Source organism: Podarcis filfolensis (genome assembly GCF_964270895.1).
Source record: "Podarcis filfolensis genome assembly, chromosome: 11".
In the NCBI taxonomy this organism is placed as follows: Eukaryota; Metazoa; Chordata; class Lepidosauria; order Squamata; family Lacertidae; genus Podarcis; species Podarcis filfolensis.
In genome coordinates, this window is record NC_139613.1 from 61,399,897 (window position 1) to 61,408,444 (window position 8,548).

The following is an 8,548-nucleotide window of genomic DNA, read 5'->3' on the forward strand; positions in this document are numbered from 1 at the left end:
GGCAGTCCCCCCCCTCCATCTCCTTGGGGGGGGGAAGGCTGCATACTTCCCATAGCAGCCTCTTAATTACCTCGTGTGGGTCGGAGAGATGTTATTGTCGGCCATTTTCCAATGCGCCACCTGGTGGCCCCCCATATATGTGAGGTTTTGAAGGAGATTTTGAAAATTATTCTGAGCGCCAATGGCCAGTGACCACATTAATTGGACAATTTTAGCCACCCCAGCCTAACTGTTTATAAGGACTTATCTGGAGAACAAAGCACCATATAGAACCACACCTCTGAAGATCTGCATTGCTCTAATCTAGTTCCTCTGACACTACTAGCATGTGGTCATGAAGAGGGAAGCATTATGAGCAGCAGCATTCACTCAACAGAGTTGCATGCTGGTTTAAATGACAAGATGCAGTGCAACTTCCTCACTTCCTTGGGTTCCAGCCAAAGCTCTCTACCCCTTATTAATCCATTGTTTACCCCTTCTTTTTAAAGTGTGTGTTGTTCTGTAACAAGAAATCATCACAGAATTTCTGACTTGAATGCATAGCAAATGTCACTTCAGATGTGCTGATTGGATGAAGCAATTTTCTTTGGCAGTCTATTTCAAATGTCCAACTTTACCTCTGTCTTTGTGACTAACTTCACATTATACAGACTCTGATGCCTCTTGGTATGCGTGTGTTTTAGAAAAGTAGCTTTGGGAAAGGACAGTTAAAAGTGCCCATCCACTCTTTTCCCAATGCAGATTTCCCCCAATGCAGCTTCCCGTCCCTGCCTGAGGGGATTTCAGATAGGTGTTTGCTGATGCCAGTTAGTGTGTGTGTGTGTGTGTGTGTGTGTGTGTGTGTGTGTGTGTAAATCATGCATTTGTCTGTACATCTAGGATTTGTGGCAAGGAATATTTGCCTTTTCAACTTGCAATGCTACTTTCTAAGGCTACTTTCATATTTACCAGAGTTCTTCCAGGCTAAGCAGCCAGAGACTAGTCACTAGAACCTAATCTGTGATGTGCTGCTGAACAGTTTTGGATCCCGTTCCCACTGAGAGTATTTGGATGCTTCTTCAGTTGTCAAATTGGGTCTATTTTGAGTTGGTCAGAATAGAGTAGCACTCTGTCTTGATTCTGCTTAAGGCCTAGACTGTCCTGCATCGTGGAATTATGATATAAACGCATTACATTCCCCCCACCTGTCCACTCTGCAGAACAGTTCAGTTTAACCTGAGCTGAAGCTACCTCTATAAAACAACTCTTCAAATGCTTTCTTGAAAACCACTTGCCCATTTTTCTGTTTTTCTTCAGTGACACTTTTCTATCCCATATTAAGCATATCTAGGTGGCATCATAAATGCCACCAATCTTACCACTGTCATCATGGTGTAAATTTCTTTGACTAAAATAACGAGTGTGACCCTTTCCAGTCCATATACTAATGTGGGAAAGGTCAGACCTCAGCTGATCGCTGGAATTTCTATGACAAAAACTGGCAATCAGCAGTGGTACTTTAAAGGCTACACCAGGACTCTCACTGAATTCTGAAATACAAAAATATGGACCACATTTTTTCTTAATGGCCAGCATGCACAAAAATGGTAGGTTTTGTTAACAAAATACATGTGAACGACCATCTTTATGTGCTCTTTTCAAAAGCTAGTGTGAGTTTTTACATGAATGTGACAACAAAAATGAATTCTGTTTTAAGTGGCCTTAAAAGTATTTCTGTTCACAAGGACAAGAAAGCAGGCACCCACCAGATAATTTGAATTCCTTTCTAGGAATCAGTCAAATTTAAAAGTGTCTCCCTTTTTGCATACAGTATCACTACATTTATCAGTTTTACAAGTCTTAGGGACAAAATTGCAATCTTTGTGTCACTTGTGAAAACACATTTTAACTCTACAAGCCTACATGCCCACTATGATCAGCAAGACTGCCAGTGAACACTCTGTCATTTCACCCCATAGCTTCTTTGTTAGACTCCTGAATTAAGAGATTCCTGGACCAGAGTCTGTGTGAAAATTAGCCTATAGCACTTTATTAAACAAGAACTTGAACTCCAGGGATCTGGAACTAGGAATCTTTGGGTATGTTCATATCTATGCTAACAAACTGCAGCACTTCACTCAAGCAGTAATTCAGCAGTAAAATTCTCACTTACAGTATATATTGCCTATGTTGCCAATTCCATAGGGGTAGCGTATTTGCAGAGAGCAAAGGTGGAGCTTTTCTTTTTTTCAAAAAGATGTCTTTCTGTAGATGGGCACACAAAATATGCATTGAAACAGGCAGTGTGATTACAAAATATAGTTTTCCTGGAATTGTTTCCATTATCTCTAAACTGATACCCCTTCTGAGGTCCACTGTGAATGGCTCCTGTTTTTCCAAGTTTTGTGAGCTATCAATATCCTCTTTTGAGTATTCAGTACTATCGATCATGTTAATTTCTAAAGTGGAAATAAACTTTTATCTTTTATCTTATAACCACAGCTTGTTGTATGTACATTATAAAGTTCAGCCTCATTTATCCAAATGCTTGCAGGCTGGGTTAGATCATAAATGTCTGAATAATCAAGTGATAATCAATAATATGAGATTAGATGGGAGCACACAAATTGGTTTAGATAATCCTCAGATGTTCAGGTAAGGGGTGTGTGTCACTACTTTATGTACAAAATAAGTGGTGGTATGGGATTGAATTAATGAACGTTACAGAAGAGCATTGGACTTTGCACTTATATAGTCATATGCTTATTTGTCAGTGACGTTCAATAATACAGCACATGTTACACTGAACAATGGGCTCTGCTAGCCAGATTGCTATGATACATATAAAGGAAAATGCATTTGTTGGGCAAGGAGTCACCATCTGTAGCTACTGTATGTTTCCGTTTCTTCCGTAGAGCTCCACCGTCTTTGAGCTGATGTATAATTATCTAATGAGCCACTGTGAGCTGTGATAGTGTGAAAGAACAAACTGGCATGTTATGCAAAAGATAAGATAATTAATGTTAAAGTAATATTTTAAAACTCAGTTGAGTTAGCTGTTTGTTTACATATGCTGGACAATTAAGGAAACTGTGTACAGTATTTTTAAAATATTTTCATATAGTGATCCATTCTGTTGTTTCCAGTTTACGTAAATGATACTATTCTATAGTTGGATATACACTTGTCTTAGATATTGAATTATATAACGTTATTCTTTCACAATAATAGTATGCTGACTGAAATAGTTCTTCTACCTTAAATTTCAGTCTTATTTTGTGCCGATGAAAACGCATGCATAGTTCCATTAATTTCTTTGGACTATTATGGAGTTTAACATTTCAATATTGCCTGCCTGTAACAATGAATCCAGTTAGAATGAATTAACAATCTTGGTCTTTTATATTATTTTCCAATATGTTCATTTAATAGCACTTTAATATTATATGAAATGAAGTATTGAACGATGAAGGTCTTGAACCTATAGCATTTCTGGTTGAAATAATTATATATTTTCAAATAAGGTATTTCATTACTAGTTTTATCATATGTCTGTCACCAAGTAGCAGCAAGCTGCAAATTCCTAAAATTGTAACAATTGTCAGTAAGAAAATAAAACCCATTAATACAACATAGTAAAATTGCTGAAGACTCTGGAAAGTAACCTTTCATATAATTTCTAAAGTTTGGGGGAAGGTGTTTGTGCGTTTTGGTATAGTCTTGTAGAGTCTATGTTTCTTAGGTTAGATGGCTTTCATTGCAATCCTGTAACAGTCTACACAAAAGTAATTCTCATTGAGTTCAATGAGGCTTACTTCCAAGTAGGTGGGTATAGGATTGCAGCCTTAGAATACAACATTTGTTGTTGGCAGGTGAATATCTTAGACTCTGCAGCTGCCCAGCTCTTGATAAATGTAGCTAAGAAAAATGTTCAGCTTTGCAATTCAATACCCACAAAGTAACGCGAGTACTTGCATAGCACAAAGCCTTACAACCCAGTCGTAACATCTGCTGCGTCAACAAAGCCTGACTTTGCACTGAGGGTACCGTACTTTGAATTGAGGGTACCAGAACTGGGCACTCCCTGTGCAGGGAGATGTACCAGTGCAAAAGTTTAGGGCTGGGACAAGGATGAGGTCTTCAAGCTAATTGATGTCAGGGAAACTTTTCTGGAAGAGGGTTTGAAAATAAAGAACTTGGGAAAAGATGCCCAGTCACACCCATGCCTCATTTGTTGATCCAAATCAAATATTAGCAGCTTGACAAATAGACTGAGCCCAGGGAGGGGAAATAATGTTGTTACTGGAAGCTTTTAAGTTAAGCTTTTAAACAAACTAGTTTTGCTCCATAGTCTCAGGGTGATATTTTTAGCAGATTCAAGTATCATTTCAAAAGACTGTAAAATCCCAAAGCATTGCAGAACATAGAACACTCCAAAGAAATGATCCAAAGCTTCAAAGTGGCCCTTAGTTTTCTTTTAATACACATTTTTTTTCTGCCAGGCCTGATTCTATGGTCAGAAAGGGTAGTGTGGAAGACAGGGAATAGCAATGTGTGTGTAAGTTTAATCTACCCATTCTCTCTTCTGCGTCAGAAATCATGATGTCTTCTCTAAACACAAATGATTTATATACCTTGAAAGCATGATCATACTGAGGACTGCTATGTGACATTGTTTTTACTTATTCATTAAAGTATTTAATAAATCAGCCTATGCCCATACTTTCCCTTCTCTGGACATAATGGTTACTTTTAAGTGTAAGTCTTCAATGGACATGTGCCCTGATCCGGAATTCTAGGTGTATTTCTGGATCAGCCGCCACCTGTGAAATTAAAAGTACTGGTAAGTATTCAGAACTGGGGAGCTCTGTGTCAAGCATGGGAAACCGCAGTCCCAGGAGGCATTGGCAGCCCACCATGTCTCTCAGCCCTACTCTCAGAAATCTACCCACACTATTCTTCGTCTCCAGGAAACACTCCTGGCTGTGAAAACCCAGTCAGGTGGGGGCAACATATGATTTTTATTATTTTTAATTTTAATTTTATTATTACTATTGCTGCTGCTTCATCCAGAGCTCCTGCACTTGAAGATCATGTGCAAGATTAAGGGCATTAATTTGCAAGGGCCTCAATGTAGCTTCAACAATTTGGGTACCTGATCGTTCACCCTTGTAATCAGCCTTCCTGGTTTGAAAATGGCAGTTTATAAAGTAGGTGAACTGAGTGTAATCCTGCATTTATAAACAGGATTGCACTGGGAATCTGCAAACGCCCTCTGTGGAATTAGATTTACCAAATGCGATTGGCCTGAGAGCCCTGCTTCTCCCCATCCGTGGAAGGCGTTCCCTTCTTCCAGTCACCACAAATGAAATAATTCTTTCTCCTTTAAATGAACTGTGTATGGAAACTGGAAACCATCCATTAGATTTTGCAAAATGGGTACACAATATGAGCATTATGATTGACATATTGTGGATGTATTTAGTGAGGTGTATTCAAGGAATAGTTTTCCTTAGCCACTGTATCAGCCCCTGTATGAGCAGAGTTTCTTTGCTGCTATTGCTTGGAACAGTGTTTTAGCCTAACACCTAACAGATTATTAGCAGGATTATTATTTGTATATATTACACAAAAAACAGTTTTTTTAAAACAATCAATGAAAATATAATTTTATAATTATTTCCTAGAAAGTGTTGTTGTTGTTGTGTGTAAAAGAGAGAAAGTGTGAATGGTTTCTCTCCCCACTCCAACTCTCTCGCCCTCTGTGTATGGGCATGTATACACACACACACACACACACACACATACATACATACATACACACATTCCTTTTAAAGTTCTACTGGATTCACAATGTACTTTTAGGTTGTCTATTTACATATGTAATAAAAAGCAGAAGTTGGCAATTGATGCAGCAGGACTTTTGAAATTTCTGTAACAAATGTTTTGCAATAAAAAGGGATGTAGTCCAAAACACATCTACAGCTCCTTGGTACTTTATTTGTGGTCCTTTTCAACACCCAGCTCAAACCACAGAAGTTTCTATTTCCCACATCCCAACACTAGCACTCTTAAGTTATTTCTGGCTGGTCCCAGCATGTCTGATTTCACATATATATGTACATGACATGTATTTGCAAAATTGTTGCCCTGAGTTTATCTCTTTTGATTAACAGAGTAAACTAGTTGCTTCTAACATTCACAAAGCAGTGTTGAGCCTGTAGCAACTCTTCCTTTTACTTGTTCAAAGAAAACATTTGACGAAAATACTGTTGTTTTTTTCTACATGAAACCGTTCTATTAGCTTCACATAGTTGTGTCTTTGTAGCACCCTGCTTGTGGTTAACGCTTAGCTGGAATGAAATATTCAACGCAGCAATAGAGAAATTAAAATAATAATTTATTTGTCAGACAAATAAATGAGACACATAGTGGTATATGGTTACCAAAGCTCTGCCCACTCCAGCCCTGATGGTCAGCACTTATATTTCCTCAGCCCAGCCCCCTTGCTCCTCCTTTGGCTGCCTCTGTCCAATCAGCCTGGTTGAAATTTCTATTGGCTGTTTGCTAGAACCAATCATAAAAGATACACCCATTTCCTATTACCTTTTATGGGAGACAAAGAGCTATATTTCCTTCTATCTATAAATGGCAAACAAGTAGCCATACATTTGCCTCAACAAGGCACCTTAATTACCAGATCACCTCTTGCCCTTCTTGCCCTTTTGCCCTCCAAAACAGATGGCTAATGGTTTTAAATTTTTATCTTAAACAGAGGTCAGAGATCTTGGGTTCACATTCTCACACACCATCAATGAAAGATCTCCTTCTTTGGAGGTCTTTAAGCAGAGGCTTGACAACCATATGTCAGGAGTGCTCGGATGGTGTTTCCTGCTTGGCAGGGGGTTGGACTCGATGGCCCTTGTGGTCTCTTCCAACTCTATGATTCTATGATTCTATGAAATAAGAATCTAACATAAGAACCTAACATTTCTTACTTTCTAAATCCTTTGCATAATTACATTTAAGCCAATATATTTCATACATAACATATATAGATTTTTAGAAGCAAAGGCCTTTGCAAAGTAAAAACTTCTTCAGTTTACAACCCCCTTTCCTGGCCAGTTGCTTTTCCCATTAGCTCTTGCCCTTTAACCTGTGGCTCAAGTCTCTAATGGGAGACACATGGTATTATATTTTGTTAAACAATGAATCCTACTATTTACCAACTCTTAATTAGTGCTTTTGCAGCTTGATTGTATTCTGCAGGGTCAGTAACCTAGTAACCTTTGCTCTCAGCCTGTAATTCCCTTTTTACAACTTTGAGAATTTTGGCTCCTACTATAAATAAATCAGGGGGGCCTTTGTCCAGGAGGATAAACATATGCCAGTCTTTTATACAGCTGGTCTTCTGCCTGGCATTAAAACATCTTTAAGCTCATTTTTTAAATACAGGCCTTGATCAGATGCCTCATCTTATCATGTATCAAACAACTGCCTAATTGAGAAGGAGGATGTGTTGCTCAGTCCCCGGCATCTCCAGAAAGGTCTCCTGTCTGAATCCATGCAGAGATACTAACTAGATGAACCAGCGGTCTGACTCTGTGTAAGGCAGTTCCCTGGTTTTTCAGTGAGATATTATAGATTGATTATTGACAATTTAATTTCTATACCACTTAATTATTAATATCTCTAAGCTGTGCACAGAAAACTGATGTAACGTCAGACAACAATTTTTTTTTTTTACAAAACTACAGTTACATATAAAAATGTTTCATTACTACAAAGTTACTAATATATATAAATCCATATTGGTTCATTTCCCTTCTGACACACCATCCCTCTCAACCCAGGGTCCAAACAAGCTCTCAGCTCACCTACAAAAATCTCACAACAAGAAGAGCTCCTGGAAACCGCGGACATCAGCCTAGTCTCTCACTCCAGACTTGCTTTTAATGGGCAATATATCGTACTTCACAGTGTGATTTTTCTGGAAAAAGAGAAATCCATGAGCACCTCCCTCCTTCTATTAGAATGGTAATGATGCTCACCTGAGTTCCAGTGAGTTCCGGCTGAAAAAATGCCCACAGCTGTGTCCCATTCAGCTGCACTCTTCACACCCAGTTCCAGGAACAGCAGGTTTGTTGAGTTACGGGGGGGGGGGGCTTCCAAAGGATAGTAGTAGTATACAGCCCTATTCACGCAGGTATCAGGGCGGATCACAACATAAAAGCACAGTCTAAAAACATGTAATAAATAATAAAAATAAAAGCAAAGACATCCCAATAATTCCCCCCTTCCCAACACATTTTAAAAGTTCATTGGATGTCAATCAGCCAAAGGCCTGGTTAAAGAGGAACATTTTTTTCCTGGTGCCTAAAGGTGTCCAATGAAGGCATCAGGCAAACCTCCCTAGGGAAAACATTCTACAAACAGGGAGCCACTGCAGAAAAGGCTCATTCTCATGTTGCCATCCTCTGGACCTCTCTTGGAGGAGGCACATGAAGAAGGGTCTAGGTAGGCTTATATGGAGAGAGACGGCCTTTGAAGTATTGCAGTCCTGAACCAT

General features: G+C 38.9%; 1 protein-coding gene across 14 annotated transcripts in view; it reads left to right on the plus strand.

Annotated features, from left to right (window-relative positions):
• TRPM3 (transient receptor potential cation channel subfamily M member 3) overlaps nucleotides 1-4,688 on the plus strand; it is a 418,048-nt gene extending 413,360 nt beyond the window's left edge. For all 14 annotated transcript variants that reach the window (XM_083576479.1, XM_083576463.1, XM_083576474.1 and 11 more), the window contains one exon: nucleotides 145-4,688. The gene's annotated coding sequence lies outside the window, so the exon portion shown is untranslated. The remainder of the gene's footprint in view (nucleotides 1-144) is intronic.
• The last annotated feature ends 3,860 nt before the right edge of the window (nucleotides 4,689-8,548 follow it).